Source organism: Callospermophilus lateralis, chromosome 20 (genome assembly GCF_048772815.1).
Source record: "Callospermophilus lateralis isolate mCalLat2 chromosome 20, mCalLat2.hap1, whole genome shotgun sequence".
NCBI lineage: Eukaryota > Metazoa > Chordata > Mammalia > Rodentia > Sciuridae > Callospermophilus > Callospermophilus lateralis.
In genome coordinates, this window is record NC_135324.1 from 2,296,422 (window position 1) to 2,322,551 (window position 26,130).

The following is a 26,130-nucleotide window of genomic DNA, read 5'->3' on the forward strand; positions in this document are numbered from 1 at the left end:
TGGTGAGTTTAAGCCATTAGCATTCAGGGTTATTATTGAGACATGGTTTGTATTTCCAGACATATTTCTCTATTTTTGTTTGACTTGATTTTTCTTCTTTGATTAGTTTTTCCTTTAGGGTACTATGGCCCTCAGCTGATTTTCATTGTTTTTCATTTCCTCTTCATGGAATATTTTGTGAAGGATGTTTTTTCAGTGCCAATTTTCTAGCTATAAGTTCTTTTAACTTTTGTTTATTGTAGAAGGTTTTTATTTCACCTTCAAATCTGAAGGTTAATTTTGCTGGATACAAGATTCTTGGTTGGCACCCATTATCTTTCAGAGCTTGATATGTGTTGTTTCAGGACTTTTTATCTTTCAGCGTCTGTGTTGAAAAGTCTGTATCCTAATTGGTTTTCCCCTATATGTAATATGATTCCTTCTTCTTGGAGCCGTTTATGTAGCTCCTTGTCAAAGTGACCTTTCATTGCTTGTATCTGCTCTCTTACATCTTCCCTGAGGTCACAGAACATTTTAATCGTGTATATCCTGAAGTCTTTCCTCTGTCATTTTTTTCTGCTCTGGCTGCCAATGATTCTAATGATATGTTGTCTTGATTTGTTTGGGGTACTTTCTTTTCTTTTCATGTTGCACGTGTGTCTTCCTTTCCAGCTCTGTGGGTCTGCCAGTTGGGCAGCTGTAATGTGACCAGGGCACACCCACCTGGTGTGAGCCTGGCTGTGAGAGGTCCCACAGTGGGGAACTGCTAAGTGAGAGGGGATGGGAATAAAGTTTGGAGTCCTACAGAGAGATCAGGAGCTGGACATTCTCCAGGCAAAAGAGGGAGACAATATTGGGTGCTCAAGTCAGACAAGGGGTCCCAAAAAGAGATGCGTGAGGTGCAATCTCTCTGCAGGGACTGGTGGGTAGCACTACTCACTTCCAGACACCCTACACCAGGAACAGACTTCCCACCCTGGTTACCTACACCATCCAGAAGACACCATCTTAAAACAGACAACCTCATCATGAGAAGACAAACAGAAAAGAAATGGATCTCTGAAACTAGCAACAACCCTGGTTTCTTCTTTTTGTTTTCTGTTCTGCCCCTCTATTCTCCCACCTCACATCCCCAATGTGTGTGAAACCAGGAACTTTGCATGAAATAGGAGGACTGAGTCATCTGTATAATATAATATAGAGGTATTGTATAGCCCTTTTGTTTTTTCTTTTATTTTTCTTCTCCCCTCAAATTTGACTATTTAACATCCTGTATTTTAACTACTATTATGTTTAGATAATAATTGAATCCAACATTTTTGTACATTGAGACTAAACTGTAAATGTCTTAATAACAACAATTTTTCATAGGCAATATATTGTGGATATTGGGATCAGTTAATATTGTCCTTCCCCACCAAGGAGGGATCTTGGAACCCTACAAGAGCACTACAAACCTACAGAGTAACAACACCCCAGACCCACGAGCGGAAGTGTATTTTAAACAGTGTTTTGTACATTAGTTTTAGGGGTTTTGGTGGGAATTGGAAGTTTGCAGGGATCCAGGCAATGGCCTTATTCTCAATTCTCACCTATAGTGAGTTTTTTCCAAGCGTCATTTGGCCTAGGTTTGGTGCTATTTCTTTGCAATTAAGGATTTTTTAAATGCTGTAGGAAATATGTGAGAGATTACTCCAGAGATCTAGCAGTCAGTAGTGGTCTTCACATTAGCGCCAGGTGAGAAACATTCTGTAAGTGTCACCCCATTTTTCTTGACACATGTTCTGTGATTCCTGAGGAATAACATGGATGATTGTGGGGAACATACACATGCTGGGCTCAAGGACTTCAGTTTCACTCCCCCAGACATCTATATATTTCTGGACTGGCTCAAAAATACTGATTTAACTTTACTAGATTATATAGTTTTCAGGGAGAGATCAAAGATATGTAGCCTGCTTTTCACAAATCCCTTATCTTCAAAATGCCAGGTTGTCTTGTGATATCATTCCTCAGATGGGCTAAGAAAAAATATTTTTCATTTTTTCACATTTTTTAAGTTTCATATGTAGGTGCTTTTTTTTGGAAATTCTCTACCCCTACAAAACTCATAATCTGACCACTATTTTTAAGTTTGCATTTTCCTCCACTGTACTGTGGAAATTATTTTAGGTCCTCATTAGTGCCATTCTCCCTCAACTAGTTTCTATTAAGTATCTTCCATGTTTGTATCCTATTTTTTCTCCATTTTGAAACACGATTTGTTTCTTTGTTAATATAATTTACTACATCTCACAGGAAGCCAGATTCACCCCTTAAATTTGTTTCACTATTTAAATAAATAGTTACTTACTCAGAAACCCTGCTTTGAGGTGGCTTTGAATCACTGTGACCAAAGAACCTGAGAAGAACAACTTGGAGGGAGGAATATTTTATTCTGGCTCATCATGGATTTAGAGGTTCATTCCAGTCACTAACACCATAGCTTTGGGTCATAGCTGAGGCAGAGCATCAGGATGGAAGGGTGTGACAAAGGAAATCAGCTCAGAACATGACTGCCACAGAGCCAAGAGAGGATGCCTTAAACAGGGACGTTACATAAACTCCAAAGGCAGACCCCAGCAAGCCACTTCCTCCAGACACAACCATCTTCCTAATTATAACTCCCAGTTGATGCGTGTCAGTGGGTTTGTTTGTTGTGCTCATAATGCAACCATTTCACCTCTGAGCAGTCTTGCACAATTTCATACATGAACCTTTGGGGGAAACCTCCTATCTTACCCATGATACCATCTCGTTTAATTGCACTTTATGGGACTGGACAGGAAAAATAAATAAAATTGATATTTTCTAGCATCAGGAAAGTCCAGTACCTTGGTTCTTTAGTCCATCTGTCAAGTTTTTGTGCCTTTCAATTTTGCATTACCACCTGGAAATAGAAATCACAAATGAGGCAAAAGCAACAGTAGTCAGTGGAATGCGTAAACATTGCTCCATTTCCTGTTAATCATACAATGTGGCTGTTTCCATTGCAGCATGTTCTTAGAAGAACATTACATTGAGATCAGTTTCACTCCTCACTATCTCCTGGCCCTCACTGATTCCCTTCCTTTATCTTAATGTTTTATCTTCTGTTTTCAAAAGATGCCTTTTTTCTTTTCCATTCATTCCACCTAGGAGATTAAACCTACAACACTAATTGTTGTACGTCTGGCTTATTGGAGTTAACATGCTGCTCCCAAATTGCATCCATTTTCTTGCCAACAGTTGACTTTGCTCTTTGTGGTTGAATAAATCCCCATTGTGTATGGACAGCACATTTTCTTTATCCCTTCATCAGTTAATGCACACCTGGCTAGATCTCATAACTTGGCCATTGCAAATCGTGTGGGGGTAAACATGGAAATGGTTAGTGTGTGGTGCCTTTAATTCTTTGAAATATATACTGAGGAGTGAGCTCATAGATTAGCTGTATCACATAATTCCAGTTTTAGTTTTCTAAGGAAATCACCTAATGATTTCCATTCTGGCTGTACCGGTTCACTCCCACCCACATTAGATAAGGGTTTCCTGTTCCCTACATTCTTGCCAGCACTGGTGGTGGTTTTTTCTCTAGATGATGGCTCTTCTGACTACAGTGAGGCAAAATCTCAGGAGACAGTTGATTTGCATTTCTGAGATGCCTAAAGAGGTTGAAATGTTTTCACAAAATTGTTGGCCATTTTAACTTCTTTGAGAAGCTTCTGTTTTTTTGTTTTTTTTTGGTCCAAGTGTTGAATGGGTTAATTTGTATTTTATTTTCATGTTGATTTCTTAAATATATATAGACATTTCAGAGTGTGTGAGAGTGTGTGAGTTAGAGTGTGTGAGTGTGTCAGAGAGACAGAGAGATTTGAGAGAGACACAGTGAGAGACAGAGATTAGAGAGATGAGAGACAGAGATTAGAGAGATGAGAGACAGAGAGAGATTGGATAGAGAGACATAGAGACACAGAGACAGAAAGACAGAGACATAGACATTTCAGAGGGAGACAGAGATAGAAAGACATTTCAGAGAGACATAGTGAGACACATTTCAGAGAGATATTTCAGAGGGAGAGACAGACATTTCAGAGATACTTCAGAGAGGGAGACATTTCAGAGAGAGACATGCAAGAGATATTTCAGAGCAGAGATTGGAGAGACATAGACATTTCGAGGGAGACATTTCAGAGAGAGAGACTGACAGACATTGAAGAGAGACAGAGATTTGAGAGACAGAGATGGAGACAGGGAGAAATTTCAGAGGGAGCAGAGAGTGACAGACATTTCAGAGACAGAGAGAGAAAGACTGAAAGAGACATTTCAGAGAGAGACTGAGGGAGATATTTCAGTGAGGGAGACAGACACATTTCAGCGAGAGATTTGAGAGACAGATGGAGACAAAGGGAGACATTTCAGAGGGAGACGGAGATATTTCAGAGAGAGACAGAGATAGAGAGAGTGATTTAAGAGACAGATTTGAGAGATTTGAGACAGAGCCAGAGAGAGAGAGATTTGAGAGACAGATTTCAGATGGAGACATTTCAGAGGGACACGTTTCAGAGAGAGACAGAGACAGAGGGACAGATATTTCAGAGACAGTGAGACGAGACAGAGAGAGACTTTTCAGAGAGACAGAGACATTTCAGAGGGAGACATACATTTCAGAGAGAGACAGAGACATTTCAGAGACAGAGATATTTTAGAGACAGAGACATTTCAGAGAGACAGAGATAATTCTGAGATTTCAGAGCTATTTCAGAGAGACATATTTCAGAGAGAGATTTCAGAGATTTCAGACAGAGCTCTCTGAAATGCAGCTATATATCTCTCTCTGAAATATGTATCTATAAATATGTATAAAATATATAGTATATTTCAGATATTAATCATTTGTCAGAGTAGTAAATGGCTAAATTTCTCTTTCAGTATGTTGTCTCTTTATGCTGTTATTTTCCCTTTGCTGTGCATAGCCATACCCATTATTGGTCCTTGATATTATTTGCTGTGCTCTGAGTATTTTTTAGAGTCACTGCCTCTCACCAAGGCCCTCACAGGCAATGGCAGCTGGGCTCCCCTGCGTGGAGTGAGGTGGCTGTAAAATAAAGCTAAGCTAAGGAAGGCATCAATGCCACCTGACCCAGGAAGTAACTGTAGAAAGTGGAGATGGGATGGCTCTTAGGGGTCGAGCTTCCACACTGGAAGGGGAGGATGAGAGCCCAGGTTTCGTTTATTCACATGGGGGAACAGCAAAGGTTTGCCATAGAATGTTCCTTGGCCACTTAAGGTAGGAGGTGGGCTGTCCAGGCCCAATGGGCGATGCCCAACTCCAGGGCCACCAGAGCAGCCCCCCTGGCCCAGCAAAGACTGAGGTCCCTGCTCTGCATAATCCATTAAGTGGGAGGAGCCACCAAGTTGCTTGCAAACCCAAACCAGAATCCCCTGGGCTCAGGGCCAGGTGAAGAGGCTACAGAAGCTCAGGGTGGCTCCCCACACCTGCCTACTCCAGTGCTCCCCTAGGTTTTATCTTATCAATTTTAAAGTTCTGGGGTGTATTCTCTGGTCTTCAGTCCAGTCGACATTGAGGTGTGAATATTCCATTTTCCCAGCATAAGTTGTTAAAGAGGATTTCTTCTCTCCATACTTTGGAACCTTTGTCAATAATCAACTGAAGTAAATTCTGTAGGTCTCTGTAGCTTGTGTCGTCTCGCTGGTCTCTGTGTCTCTCCCCAGAAGGACTCTGCTTCTGTCCCTATGGTGCGGTCCTAGAATTTGAAGTCGGGAATAGTGAGGTCTCTGGGTTGACGGTCTACAGAATTTACAGGGTTCCAGAACTGCTTCCTTTTCTGGGGTTTTATTATTTTTGTAAATTTGCTTGTAGTGCTATTTCTTATCTTTGCTAAGACTTGTAATGAATCATTTTAAGTCATTTGAAATAGAATGAATTTTCTGATGTTTTTCTCAATAGATTTATTATTTTAGCCAAAGGTTTTGATTATTTATTTATTCAACTTTTCTGAACTTGTTCATCAGCTCTAAAAGTCTTCTGGTGAAAACTGTACAATTTTCTAAAGTTTAAATCATTTAATTTGCAAACAGAGATAATTTGTCTTTTTAAATTATTTAGTTGTAGATGAACTTTGTTTTTATGTGGTGCTGAGGATTGAACCCAGTGCCTCACTCATGCGAGGCAAGCCCTTTATCACTGAGCTACAGCCCCAACCCCTTTCTTTACTATTTGTAACATTTTATATCTGCTTCTCTATTTATAGAATCATTTGAGAAGCATTATGTTAATTCCTTCTTAATGATCCAGTATTTAGTATTAAATTCCTGTTGTATAGAACTGTTTTTTTTTGAAGGTTTCATATTACTGCTGCAATTGCATTCTTTTTAAAAAAATTTTTTGAGGACCTTTATTATTTCTTTTATACATGACAATAGTGAAATGCATTATATTCATAATTATCCATTCACACTACAGTTTTTCATAACTCTGTATATAAAGTATGTTCATAGCAAATTATGCCATTATACATGAGCTCTTATTGTTTTTTTTTTGCGTTACAATTTTTAATACACCTTTATAATACAATTTATCATATCTGTTTTTATATAAGGTATGCTGACACCAAATTCAAATCTTCATATGTGAATTTTGTATAATGATGAGCATATCCTTCCACCATCCTTGCTATTCCCCTTCTCCCTCCCTTTCCCTCCCACCCCTATTCCCTACCTCGAGGTGATCTTCCTCCCCACCCAACTTTGAGTTACCCCCTTATATCAGAGAAAACATATGGCATTTGTTTTTTTGGGATTGGCTAACTTCACTTACCATTATCTTCTCCAACAGCATCCATTTACCTGCAAATGCCATGTTTGTTCTTTTTTAGTGCTGAGTAATATTCCATTGAGTATAAATGCCACATTTTTTTAATCCATTCATCCACTGAAGGACATCTAGGTAGGTTCTATAGTTTAGCTATTGTGAATTGTACTGCTATAAACATTGATGTGGTTGTGTCCCTGTAGTATGCTGTTTTTAGGTCCATTTGGTATAGTTCAAGAAGACGGATAGCTGGATCAAATGGTGGTTCCATTCCCAGCTTTCCAAGGAATCTCCATACTGCTTTCCAAATTTGTTGTACTAGTTTGCAGTCCCACCAGTAATGTACGAGTGTACCTTTTCCTCGCCAACACTTATTGTTTGTCTTCATAATAGCTGCCATTCTGACTGGAGTGAGATGCTATCTTGGAGTAGTTTTGATTTGCATTTCTCTGACTGCTAGAGGTGATGAGCATTTTTTCATATATTGATTGATTGTATATCCTCTTAGAAATGTCTGTTCAGGTCCTTGGCCCATTTATTGATTGGATTATTTGGTTTTTTGGTACTTATCTTGTTAGAGCTCTAATCTCTAGTATATATAAAGAGCTCATCTAATGTGTGAGAGGTTAAAAAAAAAAAAAAACTGTTCCCAGGATGTAGGTTCCCTGTTCACCTCACAGATTATTTCTTTTGCTGAGAAAAAAACTTTAGTATGAATCTATCCCATTTGTTGACTCTTGGTTTTTAATTCTTGTGCTATAGGTGAAAGGCCTTTATTATTTTTTAAATTCATTTTTTAATGTGGTGCTGAGGATTAAACCCAAGGCCTCATATATGCTAGGCAAGTGCTGTACCACTGAGCCATAACCCCAGTCCTGCTTTTTATTTTTATTTTGGGTTTGTCAATCTACCTGCTTCAATTTTGGTAGATTATATACACTTATGCATTTAATCATTTCTTCTAGATTTTCCAATGTACTTCAATATTCCAGTAGTCCCTGATAATCCTCTGAATTACATTGGTTTCTTTAGTAAGAGCTCCACTTTCCTGATTTTAAGAATTCAATCTTCTTTTTGATTTGCTTTGTCTAAAGGTTTTTTTTCATTTTATTCATTTCAAAGAACCAACTGTTTCTTCATCAGTCATTTGTATTATTCTTTCATTCTCCATTTTCTTAATTTTATTTCTGATCTTTATTCTTCCCTTGTACTAATTTATGGAATAGTTTACCTTTGTGTTTTTATTAAGGATGAGGTTTTTTTGTAGTATTTTGCATTTTTCTTGCTGTTGCTTTCTTATTTCAGGCTATAATGGCCTGATAACATACAAGGCATGAAGTCTCCATGTTCATATTTGTTAGATCATATCTAAGGTCATAAATGACTCCCTATTTTGGAGACAGTTTCATCAACAGGTGACAATAAAGTGTAATTAGCTATTGTTAAAGTATCTCATAGATATTTGTTAGGTCCATTTTTTGTATACTGTGCTTTAACTACAGGTCAGTTTTTTTCTTCTAAAATGAGGACTGATTTTGTAACAGAAAGGTAAATGTGGGCACATATAATCAGTTTCACATGATTTCAGGAATTTAAAAAATGGTGGCAAATCTGTTGGCACTGGATTTTGAGAGAGTGGAGTTGGTAATACAATGATCAAACTGAAAGATGATAACTGGGTTTGATGACTCACTCCTGTGATTCCAGGGAGGCAGGAGGATTGTGAGTTCAAAGCCAGCCTCAGCAGTCAAGTGGTGTCCTAAACAACTTGACAAGATCCTGTGTCCAAGTAAAATATGTTTTAAAAAGCTGGGGTTGTGCCTAAGTGGAGAAGTGCTGGGTTCAATTCCTGGTACAAAAAAATCACAATGATTGTGTAAATTGGATTTTTTCATAAGCACATGTGTGAGTTATTCTTAAGGGCAATCTGAAAATAGCACGTCGGGTTTCTCTATGTGCCACTTATGTGCCAGGGTTTGGTTTGCTCCTGTAGATGGGCAACCTTACTCTCGTCTCACACAGCTTACTGCCCTTGGGTTGTTTCTCTGTTTTGTCTTCCCGGCCCGGTCTGGTATCTAGGTGTGGTAGGTACAAATGCAGGGCTGATGTCCTAGTGGGGATGAGGGAGACCCACTCTGGGCTCATGCAAGAGCAAGGAGACGAGAAAGCCCCTGGGACTGAATGCCTGCTGAGATTGAGGACACTGATCAGCAGGGAAATGAGGTTTGGGTTTGACACAGGCAAATCTACAAAAAGTAGGTGTAAAACAGGAGAAGGTTGTGGTCGACCACTTGGTGTTCTTAGCTTGTGTCAAGAAACTAATAATAATAGTATAGTGTTACTTAAGATAGGAGAAAAGATCATTTTAATAATAAATGGTATAAAACAATGGATATGAGGAGTGACAAACAATGGACATGAAGGAAGGAAATAAGAAAGTCTTTCAAAAAGAAATAACCAATATTAGTGAGGTACATTTGTGCTAGGGATGTGGCTCAGTGGTACAGAAGTTGCCTTGCTTGTGCAAGTACCCGGTTTTAATCTTCAATTTTTTAATAGGGATTAAAAGAAATACGTTTTTTAAATTGTATTTATTCTAATTTGATATATCCCACAGAATGCAATTCAGCTAATATTATACTAATAGAGCACATTTTTTCATGTCTCTGGTTGTACACAAAGTAGTCATATCATTTGTTTTAATAAATGTACTAAAGATAATGATATCCGTCTCGTTCCACAGTCTTTCCTACTTCCTTATCTCCTCTGTTCCCCTCCCACCCTCTGCCCTATCTAAAGTTCATCTATTTCTCCAATGCTCCTTTCCATCCCCACTACGAATTAGCCTTTTTATATCAGAGGAAAGTTTCAGTATTTGTCTTATTGGGATTGGCTAACTTCACTTAGCATTATCTTCTCTAACTCCATCCATTTACCTGCAAGGGTCATGATTTTATTCTTTTATTGGTGTGTAATATTCCATTGTGTATATGTAACACATTTTCTTTATAGATGCATCCACTGAAGGGCATCTAGGTTGGCTTCACAGTTTATTGTGAATTGTACAGCTATAAACATTGATGTGGCTGTTTCTCTGTAGTATGCTACTTTTAGGTCTTTTGGGTATAATCCTAGAAGAGGGTCAGCTGGGTCAAATGGTGGTTCCATTCCTAACTTTCCAAGGAATCTTACTGCTTTCCATATTGGCTGCACCAATTTGCAGTCCCACCAGCAATGTATGAGTGTACCTTTTCCCGCACATCCTCGCCAACAATATTGTTTGTCTTCATAATAGCTGCCATTCTGACTGGAGTGAGATGATATCTTAGTTGTAAGTTCTGTGTCTAATTCATCTCTTTGCATACAGATGCCAAGGTGTTCATAATTCATTAAAAAAATCCTATCATCTCCAGTGAAGTCCTGACTTCTCTTGTGTGTTTGAGTTTATTTCTAGGTTTTCATTCCACTAATCTCACCTTGCCACATCTTGCCTTTTGAGTTACTATAAGTTCATAGTAAATGTCAGCATCAGATATTTCAGTCCTGTAAACTTATTCTACAGAATTGTTGACCACTCTGTATGCCTGCCTTCTCCATATAGCCTTTAGAAGCAATTTTTTAGTATTTGTGCAATAGGTTGTTAGGATTTTATCATGGTTGTGTTTAATTCATTTGTTAGAGTTGTAGATAACTAATATATTAATATTGAATGCTCCTTTCTATGTTTGGTAGTTGTAGGGTCCCCCAATTTACAGGAAGTTGATCAGCAGTATAGATGACATTCTGGGACTTATAAGTGGCATCAGAATTAGGTGAAAGACGGCAAGTTTGAGACATGAACTAGTGACATTTGTGCCAACCAGTGCAAAAAATATGTTCTTTTTTGCCGCAGTCTGGCTGGGCACAAATCACGAGCCACTCACAGCTTTGTAGATTCAAACAACAATTGTTTATTCCCGATCTCACACCTGCCGTCTACAAACACATTCTGGGGAAATCCACGTTCTCTGCCCAAATCCACACCTCCACTGGGCTTCTGTCTCCCAAATATACTGTCTGACCCCTAGAACTCAAGAGGAACTCAGGCAGCAGGATACACCCTATTCCCGGCAGGAATAATCTTCCTAAACTGTGAACGCCCTAAACTCGGATTATCCTAAACCGGGAACACCCTAAACACGGATCCGCTCTGGTCCTTGAGCAAGGTCACTCTCCAGGAGTCCTTCCACTAAACAGCATGGGGGTACGCTGGCAAGGAAATTGTCATACCTACTTGGCGAATGGCTCCCAGCATCTCCCCCCTTCTGATTAATTAAACAACAAGTAATGTGGCTTAAGGACCGTGCCTGGTAGGTTGTCCAATTCAACATATGGTTCTTACCCGTCATCGGAAAACTGACCTTTAGGCGTCAGCCTCCTGTCTTGGGTATGATCCAATTGCAGTGGTATCAACCTATCACTGACTACCGGTCCAGCATATAGCCATTGGCCCCCAAATTTCAGACCATCACTAGTAGAAGGGAGGAGGATACAGAAATGCCACGACACCAAGCCAATTGACAGCTCCTTTGGAAAAATTGCATCACTGGTGACACCATCAGCAAAGATATGCCAGCATTACCACAATTCGCTGCACCAAACGATAGTTACATAGTCCAGGCAAGTTCTGCAAGCAGTTCAAAGCGGAGGAATCTATCAATATGTTTGTCTCCTCCCAAAGTCCGTTTCCTTCATTGATGCATCAGTTTATATAGTTTACTGTGATAGCTAATATAGAAGCTGTAGTTTGGTTTTATCTTTATCTTCACTGGCACTGGGATGAAGATAGAAATTCTGGCAATGATGCTAAAGAGACATTATCCTGAAAAGAATTATAAAATATAATGAAAAGGAAAGGTGAAAGTAAACAAACAGATCTGTTAACCTCCTTTAAAAACAATCCTTAACAGCTGTTTACCTAATTTAAATTAAGCCATTTAAATCATGTGAATAAAAAATAAATAATTCGGATCCTTTTTCATGAGCACTCCTCATATATGATATATGGACATATGCACACACAGACATACAACACAAAACACAAGAGTACAACATATAAGACAATAATAAAGGCCTTGTATCTTTACCTAGGTGAAATCTCCATTGCAATGTTTAAAAACTCCAGTCAAAAAATAAAACTGATCAGAAAAACATTAACCTAGGTTTGTATGAGCTCAATAAATAAAATAGAACCTTATGATGTGGGAAAAATGCAATAATAAAATAGATATTGAAAAAAGCATCCTGGTTAATCACTATCATAGATGTAAGAATGGCCAAGCTGGAGTTCTGGATATCAGCTGTTATGGATTTGACTCAAATTATCTTCTTTTTGATCTGTAGAAATTGCTTTAGTTAGTCTTTCTGGAATCCAAGTTGGCTGCTGTTCTCCCTGTGGAAAAACACAAACAGAACCCCAACTCCAGACAATCACTGGGTCAGGACCTTTCCATTGTCCTGTTAGAATATCTTTCCAAAGTACCTTAGGCTTATGTACATTTTTTGGATACATATGTCTTTCTGCAGCACTAAGTCCTGATGAATCCAAATTTAAAAAGTTTAAAGTAAAAAGCGTTATTTTAAGTTTATCTTTGGGGGATATATATACCTTTCCAATTCCCTCTTTTTGCTTTAATAAGTACGTTTTAATAGTTTGATGAACTCTTTCAACTATGCCTTGTCCCTGAGGATTGTATGGGATTCCTATTAGATGAGTAATACCAAATGATGGGCAAAATTGTTTAAAAGAGGTAGAAGTATAACCAGGACCATTATCGGTTTTTAACTGTTTAGGAACGCCCACAGTGGCAAAATTTTGTTAGCAATGAGCTATAACATCTTTAGTTTTTTCTCCGGCATGAAGGGAGCCCATCAAAAATCCGGAAGAAGTATCAACTGTAACATGTAAATATTTTAATTTTCCAAATTCTGGCAAGTGTGTGACATCCATCTGCCAAATATGGTTAGGTATCAGTCCTCTAGGATTGACTCCAAGATTAACTTGTGGTAAAAAGGTCACACAATTTTGACATTGTTTTATTATTTGTCTAGCTTGTTCCTTAGTTATTTTAAAATGCTTTTGTAAAGTATTAGCATTGACATGGAACTTTTTATGAAAATTTATAGCTTCTTCTAGTGTAGAGAAAATATGTATGTCATTGCCCAAACTAAGGGCTCCAGACAATCCTGTATGTGCTCTGATAGGTCCTATAAAGAATGGATCTTTTCTGTCCCAGATTAGACTTTGTATAGTGGAAAACAAAGAGAAAACAGTAGAGGAAGGGGAAATCCTACCAGCATCTTCAAGGGATACTATAGCATTAACTATATACTGACTATTGGAAAATAAATTAAATACAGAATCTTTAAACATCACAAAAGCTTATAATACTGCATTAAGCTCTACCTTTTGAGCTGATTGTTTGGGTACTAAAAATGTAAAAGTTTGATCAGGGGTAACTACTGCTGCTGTACCATTATTTGACCCATCAGTGAATATATTTGGAGCATTCATGATAGGGGTTTTTTTTGGTCATTTTTGGAAAAACTACAAGATGATTAGACCAAAAAGACAACAAAGGATTAGATGGTAAGTGATTATCAAATGTAACATTAGATTTGCACATGATTATTGCCCAAGTATTTAACTCATTAGCTAACTCATCAATTTGATCCATAGTATATGGAGTAATAATTTTATTGGGAGAAATTCCAAACACTCCCTTCGCTGCTTTTATTCCTTTGAGTATTAATTGTCCTACAGCCTCAGGATACCGAGTAAGAATAGTGCTAGGAGAATAAGATAAATGTATCCACAATAATGGACCTTGCCAAAATACTCCTGTAGGAATATTTTTTGTTGGTAGTACAATAAATAATAAAGGCAAACTTATCAATTCTATTCAAATGTATATTTTCCATGTATGTCTCAATAATTTTTAATGCCTTTCTTGCTTTAGGAGTTAACATGCGAGGTGAGTTTGGATCTGATGGCCCTTTTAGAATATCAAATAAAGGTCCCAACTCTCCTGTTGGTATACCTAGATAAGGCCTTATGCAATTTATGTCTCCCAATAACTTTTGAAAGTCGTTAAGTGATTTGAGTTGATCTACTCGTATTTGAATTTTTGGTGGGCGGACCATGGTTGAGGATAATAGAACTCCTAAATAATTAATTGGGAAATTTAATTGTACTTTATCTATTGCTATCTCTAGATTATAATTTTTTACTAAGTTTGTAAGTGTGGCATAACATTCCAGCAATATGTTTTTATCTTTATGTGCCAATAATACATCATCCATATAGTGAAATATTTGTAGTTCAGGATTTTGATTTCTAAGTGGCTGGATTGCTTTGTTAACATATTTGACACATAGTTGGACTGTTAGCCATCCCTTGAGGGAGTACTTTCCATTCATATCTCTGATCAGGACCTTCATGATTTAATGCAGGGATAGTAAATGCAAAACGTGGACTATCCTAGGGATGAATTGGAATTGAAAAAAACAATCTTTACTATCTATAGCTAAAACATGCCAGGTTTTTGGCAAAGCAGACAATTGAGGAATCCCTGATTGAGCAGGTCCCATAATAACCATCTCATTATTAATGGCTCTTAAATCTTGCAATAATCTCCATTTACCAGATTTCTTTTTGATGACAAAAATGGGAGTATTATGGGGAGATATGGAAGGTTGTATATGTCCTTCCGCTAATTGTTGTTTGACCAGATCATGGGCTACTTGTATCTTTTCTTTAGTCAGGGGCCACTAAGGAACCCATACTGGTCTTTCTGATTTCCAAGTAATTTTGATTGTCTCAGTGGCCCTTTCTGAAAATCCAACCCATGTCTGTCTGTTCCTTGATCTATTTGAATTGTTGCTGCTATTCCTTGTCCTTGCTTTCCTAATCTTTTTTCTTTCCTAAAACCTTGTCTAGCCCTAGTAGTGGGCGCATTAGGATTGATGTTATTTTTTAACGTCAAACCTAATTGATCTAGGACATCTCGTCCCCATAAATTTATAGGAAGATGATCCAATACATATGGCTGTATAGTTCCTTCACATCCTTCAGGATCCTTCCAATCTAATATCATTGCACTTCTATGGGGATTAGTCGCCACTCCTAGGCCTCGAAGCGTTTGAGTGGCTTGTTGTAATGGCCAATGTTTTGGCCATTCTTGACTAGATATGATGCTAAGGTCAGCACCTGTGTCCAGTAGCCCATTAAAATCGTGTCCTTGAATATTTAGTTTTAGCATTGGGCGAGAATCTAAATTTAAGGACAGCCTAGCCAATCTACACCTGTGGAGCCTAGTCCCCTGGAACCTCTTTCTACAGTACAACTAGGAAATTTATTATGTAGGCTGGGTACTATTAACAAGTGTGCTATTCTATCTCCAGGTGAAATTACTGATATACCTTTTGGAGAACTAGCTATAATTTTTATTTCACCTACATAATCGGGATCAATTACCCCAGGACTTATAAGTCCTCTTAATGTAGATGAACTACGTTCCAATAATAAGCCTACTGTTCCTTGGGGAAGAGGTCCTTTTATTCCTGTGGGAATGATTTGAACTCCCATCTCTGGAGTTAGTACTGCTCTGGCAGAGGCGCAGATGTCCAACCCTGTGCTCCCTCGGGTTTGTCTGATGAGGGATTTAATGGACTATGTGTCCTGGGCACTACCCTGATGGTGTTGTTGGGTTCCTCCACTGCCCCGTATATTTGTGGTTGTGGGCCCCGGAGCATTGGGCCTCGCTGTTCGTTTTTTGGCAATGGAGCCTGATGCCTTTATCCATGATATCATGGGTAAATACCTGGTCCTTGTCCGTTTTTTAATAAGGGAGTACCCTCTATCATGGTTTGAGAATGGCATTCATTAGCCCAATGTCTCCCTCTACGGCATCGTGGGCAAATACCTGGTATTCTATTTCTTTGATACCTAGTTTTGTTAAACCCTCCTCCTATGGGGCAAGTCCTTTTAAAATGTCCTGTTTGTTCACAATCATAGCATGTTTTTGGCCTGGCATCTAAAGCCTGTTGTACTGCAGCTGCCAAGACTTGCCCTTGTTCATTAATATCTCTACATAATTTAATATATGTGTTTAAATCTTCATGTCTCCAAGGTCTAATAACCTCTCTGCAGCAACGATTTGCTTGGTCATAAGCCAGTTGTTTTATTAATGGCATTGCTTGTTCTGTATCCCCAAATATTTTGGCAGCCGTTTGAATTAGCCTATCTACAAAGTCAGCGTAAGGTTCATTAGCTCTCTGTATTACCTTAGATAGCTGACCTTGTAAATCTCCATGTCCTTGTGAAGTCTTCCATGCCCTAACTGCATCTGCAGCAATTTGTGCATATATAGCAGGATCATATTCAATTTGTTGCCCTTGACCCTCATAAGGTCCTTTTCCTAATAACATATCTAGATTTCTTTGAGGGTAACCGGCTGCTGCATTTCGCCTAGCTGTCTCTGTGCAAAATTCCTCATTGGCAACCTTCCATAACAAATATTGTCCTCCATTTAGCACAGATTTACACATGCTAGCCCAATCTGCTGGCATCATGTCCAAGGTAGTAATGGATTCGACCATGCTTACCGTGAAGGGAGCTTGGGGACCATAGGTTGTTACAGCCTCCTTTAACTGCTTCACTGTTTTAAAATCTAAAGCACGGTGAATTCGCTGCCCTCCTACCTGTTGAAGTACAGGGCATGCTAATCTTTGAGGTCCTGTCTCAGGATCCCAATTATCAACTACGGGGTTTGAGGGCCACTCAGCTGTCTCTATCGGTGGGGCTGTTGGTTGAATTACGCCCACTTGTGATAAAACGGAGTTAGTAACAGCCTCCTGTGGTGGCCTTTTTCCTAACAACCCCTTTTCCTTTAAATTTTCTTCCTCTGTCTGACTAGCTCGAGAGACCTTCTCTTTTGCTTGATCTAAAATGTCTTTCTCCATGTTCTGAACCTCTAACAATTTACTTAACATCTTTTCAGTTTGTTTTAATCTACTATAAAGATAACGCAACCCACTAAGATAACACAAAACAAAACCGAAACTGAATGAAACAAAAATGGAATAAAAAATCGTTGTATCAATTTTCTCTTCCTCAAACCTTTAGTCAACCATTTTCTCCAGTTTGCCTGAGAAATTTTTAGGGATAGGCAGCTTGAAACAAAAACAAAATAAATCAAAAGAAGAACACATTGTTTTTTGAAATGGTCACCCATTCTCTTGCCTTCCCTCAGGGGCGAGCAATTTCACTTACCCCCAAGCTTCAGGTGTTCCGCGTATGAGCCACCAGATGCCGCAGTCTGGCTGGGCACAAAGCACGAGCCACTCACAGCTTTGTAGATTCAAACAACAATTGTTTATTCCTGATCTCATACCGGCCGTCTACAAACACATTCTGGGGAAATCCACGTTCTCTGCCCAAATCCACACCTCCACTGGGCTTCTGTCTCCCAAATATACTGTCTGACCCCTAGAACTCAAGAGGAACTCAGGCAGCAGGATCCACCCTATTCCCGGCAGGAATAATCTTCCTAAACTCGGATTATCCTAAACCGGGAACACCCTAAACACGGATCCTCCCTGGTCCTTGAGCAAGGTCACTTTCCAGGAGTCCTTCCACTAAACAGCATAGGGGTATGCTGGCAAGGAAATTGTCATACCTACTGGGCTAATGGCTCCCAGCACTTTTTAAAAAATACTTTTTAATTGTTGATGTACTTTTATTCTTTATATGTGGTGCTGAGGATCAGACCTGGTGCCTCACACATGCTAGGCAAGTGCTCTGCCACTGAGCCACAACTCCAATTTGATTTTCTGCAAATTCATACATTTTCTTCTTGAAAAATAAATTTTAAAGGACATTGTAGGTGAGGACCTTAAACTGGCTGCAGCTATGTGTCTTTTAACTGGTGAGAATTGTGACTCTGAAAGACTAAGTATTTCCTTTCTTTGCAAAAGGAATCTGAGGTATGTGGACTTTACTTCTAGCTGCCCAGAATTGCCTCACTCACTGCTTAGGAATGAGTCACAGAAGGTCACAGTGTGGAAAATATATTTATTCTAACATGTCAGGACTTTTATTTTTTTGCATTTTGTGAATAGTGACTATAATCATCTACTAACCTGATTTGTCATGTTGTTGTTCCTTTCATGAAATCTTGATACCATACAATTCCAATTGGCTCAAGTATTTAAATACTTTGCTATTGAAGATTTTTAATTGGTTATTTGTGTAGATGGGGTGATTATGCTCTGATGTCAAGGTAATTCTTGCAGTAAAGTAGCTGTGTTTAAGAAATTAGGATCCATCCACACGTGGACTTCCCACGTGGAAAACCTGTGTGGATACTTCTGGTGTGTCTTACTGATCTCATCTTCCTTTTGCACACAGAGATGATGACAGCCCTGTGCCTGTTTTATGACTAATAATTTTATTATGTATTTCCTTAGTTGTATGAATTTTAAGTAACTTATTGTTATTACTTTTCCATTACAATTATATTAAAAGGTCTTTTTTCTTTTATTAACCATTACTTCGCCTCAGTCTTTTGAACACATACATGCTGCTGTCTGGGCCTCTGTTGAACCAAATTTATTCACTCGTTGAACTGCTTGTAGAACTTGAAATATTTCAAGTCTGTCTATTCACGAAGTGGAAGAATCACTTTACATGTCTCCAAATGTTAATATTTTACACATTGGGAATGTGTCATGGATCATACTTGATACTAATTATATTCAGGAGCTCAATCTCTCATGGATACAAAGCAGAGAGAATAACTACCAGACTGTTTTCAAACGCTTTTTTACCACTCTTTTTGTCTCCCTTGGGCACAATCACCTTATGAGAATATCTTTGACAAGTCTGATTTGCATCTGGAATGTCCCCCAAATTTCATTCACTGATGGCAGAAGAGTTAGGAGTTGGGCTTTTAATCATTTCTTGGATTACGGTATATATCATTCACTTCATTCTGATATGAAATACATACAATGTTCTTGGACTTATGTATTTTTCTCTGATATTATTACATAATTAAGGTCACTCTCCTACATGACAGTCTGTTCTACTAACTCTTAATTCAAACTGAAAACTGAATAACGGTTTGGTCCTTGTGCTATTGATCTACCAATTTGTATTTCAGGAGCCATTGACATTCGGGGAGGTGGCTATTGATTTCTCTGAGGAGGAATGGGAATGCCTGGATCCTGCTCAGCAGAATTTATATAGAGAAGTGATGTTGGAGACCTACAGCAACCTGCTCTTTGTGGGTGAGCATAAGTTTTTTTTTCACTAAGACTTCCTCATCAGAGTTCTTTCTGAATATGTGTAATGGATTTTCTGTGAAATTATCTGCCATGGAATGAAAGTCAAGATGGAAAAAGACTGCTCTTTTGAGAGATGGTGTAAGTTGTAGTTGAATAGGAGGATTTGTAAAATAATGCATCAATGGATATTTACAGTTTGGTTGGTTGGTTTTTTTCTTTTTCATTGTGTACAGTAGGATCCATGTTATAGACTGGGATTCCTCATATCAGTTAATTGCTTCACAAATTAAGTTATGCATGACTCTTGTTTGTATTGCCAATGTTATATGTGCTTTTGCTTGTATAAATATTAAGCCTCTTTTGTCTATAACTTTTTTATTTTATCTTGATTGGCTTTTCATTCTGCCCATGTACATGCAAATTGAAGTTTCCTATATGTAAATGTAATGGGGATTAATGGCAGTGATACTCTCATGCTGAACTACACCCCAAGCTCCTTTTCACTCATTGTTGGAGAGAGGTTCTCACTAAGTTATTGAGGATGTCTTGAATTTGCAATTCTGCGGCCTCAGACTTCCTAGTAGCTGAGATTACATGCATGCCCATCATTTGTATGTGGATGAGTTTGTTCTTATTTATAGGATAAAGACCACATTATTTTAAATGTAGCTTTGAGAAATGTTGCAGTTCTCTTTGTCTTAACTTTCATTATAACCAAAACCACACAATAAAACTTACTGTCTCCAAAATTTTAAATATTCGGTAACATTAATTCAAATTGTTATGCAATGTATCTCTAAAAAGTTTACATCTCAAAAATAATCAATTCCTAGGAAGCAAGGGCTCATTTCTGTCTCCCCATCACAAAACCATTCTCTTTTTTTCAGAAAGCTTCTTTTTTAGTTTAGGGATGTTATATGAATATAATTCTGCAGTATTCTTTCTGTGACATATTTCAGTTAACCAAGTGTACATACATTTTGTAAGATATATAGTTAGAATAAATTCTTTCACTTCAAAGTTCTGTAGTTTAATATTGTAAAATCGCTCATCTGTTCTTTTCAAGGGATATTTTGTTTGCATCGCCCATGATGGCTCTGTTGAATAACATTGTACAACACTGGTGTTCCATGTTTTTAATTTGCTATTGATGTCAGGGCTTATTACCACACACACTCAGAAGTCTGTCTACCTGACTCCATGTCTGCATTTACAACTGAATGCTGTAACTTTTAGTATTTTTTTTTCAGCAGGAAAATATTCTTCTAATTTTATTTGCATTTGGGGGGATATTCATACAATTTAATTTTTCTCTCTGTAAAAGAAAATTTAACAACGGGAGTTTGATGAATATTACCTGGAGCCTCTAGATAACTTTAAGTAGCATAAACATCTTAATTTTATCTTTCAATTTTTGAACAACAGCATGCCCAAGAGTGTTCAATCAACTGACATATTTAGGGATTTTTGCACATTCCTATTGACTTCAAATTTTTATTCCATATTGGTAACAAAATAACTATCACTTAAATATTAATTAACCTTTGTTTTAATACATAAAATTGGTCTATCCAGCATAATATCCCACTTGTGATTAAGAACAGGGATTCTATTAGTCTACAATAGTTAAAAATATTTTCAAAGTCTTATGCTTTGCAATTACCAATTTGCTTCACTGTATTTCCCTTTTCAGTAAGTGGGGATTGATGTCTCCTAGGATGACAGTGATTCTTGGTTTTCATTCAACTCTCTCAGTGGTTTCTTTGTGTGTTGGGAAGTAGGATGTTCATTGTGAATGTATTTACTCTTAATTCAGAACCTAGGGAAAGGTTCCTTTTCTCTATTTTGCCTCTTAAAGGCTTTTTAAAATTGAAAACATCTTCTATGTCCTGTAACTGTCTTAAACTATGTTTTGTGTGCTATAATTTAGACAGCCCAGGTTTTCTTCAGTCACTTTTGTATGTGTCATTCTTATATCCCTTTGCTTTCAGCATGTGTGTGTCCTTAGACTTAGAGTATCCTGTTGAATACACCTACAGTTGTAATTTTTAGAATTAATTCAGATAGCCAAGGTTTGTTTATCAGAATTTTGTGATCTTGCATTTGCCAACAACAACAAAAAAAAACTAAAAATGAAGAATCTCCTACTCATATTTTCTTTGAGTACCAATTTGACTTCACTTTATTTAAAAATTGAATATATTTATGTGTCCTTTCAAAATTATATTATTGTTACAGGTATATGCCTATCAACAGTTTTCTTTTTATGCTTTCAAATTCTATTGCAAAATTACATGTTTTGAGACCCATCATTACAATAAAATAAATTGTTTGTGCCAAGAAATGTTTAGAATTTCATATGACTTATGTCGCTGTACACACTTACATTTTAGTATGAAGGATCACCTTTTGTACTTTGTGGAGAACAGATCTAGTGTTGATGAGTAATGCGTGCATTTTTATGTATTTAAAGACTTCATTTTCCTTCTCTTTTGAAAGATAGTAGCTGTGAATATTATGTCTTGGTTGAAAATTTTATTCTTTCATCCCTAGAAAATAGCCCTGAATTCCTTTGTGTGTTGTGAAGTTTCGACTAAGGATTTCACAATTATATAGTTACACATTTCTAGGTGACCCATCTTTTTCTCTTGGATGCTCTCAATAGTCTGAGTTTTAAAACTTGGATTAAAACCTGCAACTTGGATACTTGAGCTACTTGGATGTTTTATTTTTCTTGTTTTCTGCAATGTGTTTACTAGTACCAGAAAGAGAACTTAAGGGTGATTTGATTTATATATTTCTGCAGTAACAATGGACTTGGATTTAATAATCCACTCCCCTGCTAATGTTCCTTTATTGCTGTAGTTTCCTATGTTTGCAAAATATGCTCAGCCCTATAAAGTAAACAAGATGGTTATTTTTATTTATTTCAGCCATGACTTGTCATCATCCTCAAGAAATTTTACCAGAGCAGGGAATAAAAGAGAGAGGGAAGATATGGAAAGAGTGACCTTGATTCTTTACAACGAAGAAAACAATGGGAAAATATAGGTGAGAGTAAAGTTCAAAAATCATAATAGACAAAACCAATTAGTAGTCCCTATTTATGATAAAAATTATATTGTCAAAACACACCAGGAACAATTAATATCTGAAAAAAAATCAATTTATTCCACTTACTTTTGAGGAGCTTTATATGTCTTTATACCACAGCCATTTTAAAGACTATTTCCTCTGAAAGTTAATGTGGAAAATTTGAAAAGAAATATGATCCATGCATCAGTTTTTAACTTGGCCAATTATTAATGTAGCACTAAATTAAACTTCCAGTCAAACACTCGCAGAGAGAAGATATTTAAGACAAATTTCTTAAAGTGATACTTTGGAGAGTTTCTTTACAAAATGTCCATTTTTCTGCAACAAAATAGTTATTTCTCCTTGTGCCCAAGTAGACAATATTAAAAATTGTAGAAAGGTTCCTACTTCCCCACTATTGCTCAATGACAATTCTGATACAGATTTCTGGAAAGTGCACTATATAGATAATGCTATAAAGTAACACCATTAGCCATGTCTCTACCCTGAGTAATTACCAGGATATTTACATTGCTGATAAAAATTATGAATATAGAGAAACTCCTAGTCATTTTCTAAAGGAAATTTACCAAAATGAAAAATGTGGGAAAGTCGTGCTTCAGTGCTCAGAAGCTATTACGAATCCAAATATTCATAGTCAAGACAAAACGTGCAAGTGAAAGGGCTCTTAATGACAGTGCAGAGCTTGCTCAATACAAGAGAATTAATAGGAGAGCCCTATAAGTTTAGAAGATGTTGAGCAAGCCGATACTTTCATATATTCTTTAAACACAGCAGATACTTTGACAGTGAGAAACCCTACAAATTTAAAAGAAAGCAGAAAAACCTTTAGTGAAAAGTTACAACTTGTTAAACTTCAGGGGATTTATACTGAAGACATGTAAATGTAAAAAGTATAGCAAAGCCTTAAAAGATTGTTCAACTCTTACTCAACACCAAAAAATTTATTCTGCAGCGAAGACCTACCAATGTGAAGAATGCAACACACTGAAGAACTTCATTCAACATCACAGTGTTCATACAGGAGATAGGCCATGCAAAGAATGTGAAAAAACTTCAAATAAAAGCTCCAATCTTATTTGTCACCAGTGGACATACACGGGAGAGATGCCCCACATATGTAAACAATTTTGCAAAACTTTCAGTCAAAAACCAAGCCTTAAAAATCACCAGAGAATTTATATTGGAGAGAAGCCCTACAAATGTAAAGTGTGTGTTAAAAGTTTCAATAGAAACTCGCAGCTTGATCGTCACAACAGGATTCATACTGGAGAGAAGCCCTACAAATGTTAAGAGTGTGGCAAAGCTTTTAATACCAACTCACATCTTAGTTGCCACAAGAGGATTCATACTAGAGAGAAGCCCTACAAATGTAGAGCATGTGGCAAAGCTTTTAATAAATCTTCACATCTTAGTTGCCACAAGAGGATTCATACTGGAGAGAAGCCCTACAAATGTGAAGAGTGTGGCAAAACTTTTGATAGCACCTCACATCTTAGTTCCCACAAGAGGATTCATACTGGTGAGAAGCCCTACAAATGTGAAGAATGTGGCAAAACTTTTAGGCAAAGATCGTCACTTACTGAGCACCAGAGAATCCACACTGGAGAAAAGCCCTACAAATGTAAAGAATGTGGAAAAGCTTTTAATAGCATCTCACATCTTGATCGTCACAAAAGGATTCATACTGGAGAGAAGCCTTACAAATGTAGAGATTGTGGCAAAGCTTTTACTACATTTTCATATCTTAGTTGCCACAAGAGGATTCATACTGGTGAGAAGCCGTACAAATGTGAAGAACGTGGCAGGGATTTTAATCAAAAATCATCACTTACTCGACACCAGAAAACCCATCCTAGAGAGAAGTCCTATAAATGTGAAGAATGGGAAAGCTTTTAAAATTGAAGATCACATCTTAGTAACATTATAGAATTTATACTGGAGAGAAGTTTTAAAAGGAAAACATTGCATCAGTGTCTTTAACGATGAATCAACCCTTATTTCACAGTAGTTCAACACTATTTCACACCAGAGAGATGATAGCACAGAAATTATACAAGTGTAAAATAGGTGTCAGAGTCTCCAATAGTTGTTCACACCCTACTCAAAACCTCAGAATTCATACGAGTAAGAGGACATGTGGAAAATTTTTTGCAAAGCTTTTGGACAGTGATCAAACATTTTTGAAACACTGGAGGATTTATACCATATAGAAACCCAAAGAATGTGTCCAAGACTGTATTCAAATTTCAGACATTTTTCAGTTTCTTACCTCATACCTGTAGAAAATGTGAAATACCATTTGTCCAAAGTATGTACCTTAGATAACAGCAAAATATTTACAAAAACACCAAAATATTTACAAAAACACCTTGACAAGTATAAAAATTTGAAGTAAATTTCTTATCTAAAGCCCATCCCTTGAAGTATTTGGGCCCTAGGAGGGAAAAAAATCATTTAAATGTAGAAAATGGGTAATTGCTTTTGCTGAAAATTTTCTTAACATATTTAGCTGATATTGTAGAAATAAGGAAATACAAATATAGAATAGTGCATACCTAAAAGGATATAATTTTTTAAATTTATTTTTTAGTTATCGGCAGACACAACATCTTTGTTGGTATGTGGTGCTGAGGATTGAACCCGGGCCACACGCATGCCAGACGAGCTCGCTACCACTTGAGCCACATCCCCAAAAGGATATAATTTTACTATAAATCAACAATTACTAAATATTCTTATTTTTCACAGCTGGAGGAAAACATAATTCTCATTGTTGATTATTACAGAAGTCTCTTAATGTTTATATGAAATTTTAAATTTTTAGTTTTTATTTATGTACTTAAACTTAGGGACACTTAATCAGTAAACTGCATCCCCAGATTTTTTTTTCATTTTTATTTAGAGATAGGGTTTGCTAAGTTGTTTAAGGCCTCACCAAGGTATGCAGCCTGGCTTTTAACTTTCAAAGCTCTCACGTCCCTAGGGTCACAGGCATGGACCACCATGCCCGTCTTACAGAGCATTTTTACTCATATTTGCCTTATGGATGCAATTTGTTACTAAATAAAGTGAATTTCTTAATGTTAACCTTGTCATGCATTTAATAACATTAGTAGGTCTCATACCTCCCAATATTCACTTTGCTAATGGATCAAATAAAGCAAAACATTCTATTGGGTAAATGCTGCTATTTCGTCTCCATGGATTATTTCATATGTTTAATCAAGTTTTATTTGGGGAATATTTATGTAAATTATATACTCTGTTGTTTGTAATTATGCAAAAATTAAGGTACAGGAAGGACCTAGGAATACTAAAACAATGCCTAGATATCCCTAGTTTGAATTACAACTTTAACATTTCACCTTGTAGAGTTGCAGTACTCCCTAAGGGATCTACAAATCTGGAGAGTTACACAAGCTCCCAATCAGGGAGAGGAGAAAGACCCAAGAGACTAGGAGCCAATGTGCATATTCAGGTAGAAAAAGGAGGGTTACAGAAAGGGGAAATAGTCTCATTGTTTCCTGGGGAAAACCCTGGTCCCAAGGCCCATCCTGATTTTTGGACTGAAGAAACCTTGCAGTTGCTCATGAATTCTATGAGAGTCATCACTGAGGAGACTGTACTAACCTCAAATGTTGGAAAAACATCACAATATAGGACCACCCTTAGTCTTGGATACCCAGTAGAAAAGTGTAACCAGATACATGTAAAATGATGACTGTAAAAATAAAAAGACACACTATAGGAGCATTAATGCCCCCACATTTTTCATTTCATTATATATTTTGATTTTGTAGACCTTTTTTGTTCTACTTACTTACAATGTAATGTTTGTTATACTTATTAGATTATACGATAGAGGGGTCTGG

At 37.2% G+C, this 26,130-nt stretch overlaps 1 pseudogene; it reads left to right on the plus strand.

Moving 5' to 3' along the window:
* Nucleotides 1-24,154, plus strand: part of LOC143385699 (uncharacterized) — a 44,127-nt pseudogene extending 19,973 nt beyond the window's left edge.
* The last annotated feature ends 1,976 nt before the right edge of the window (nucleotides 24,155-26,130 follow it).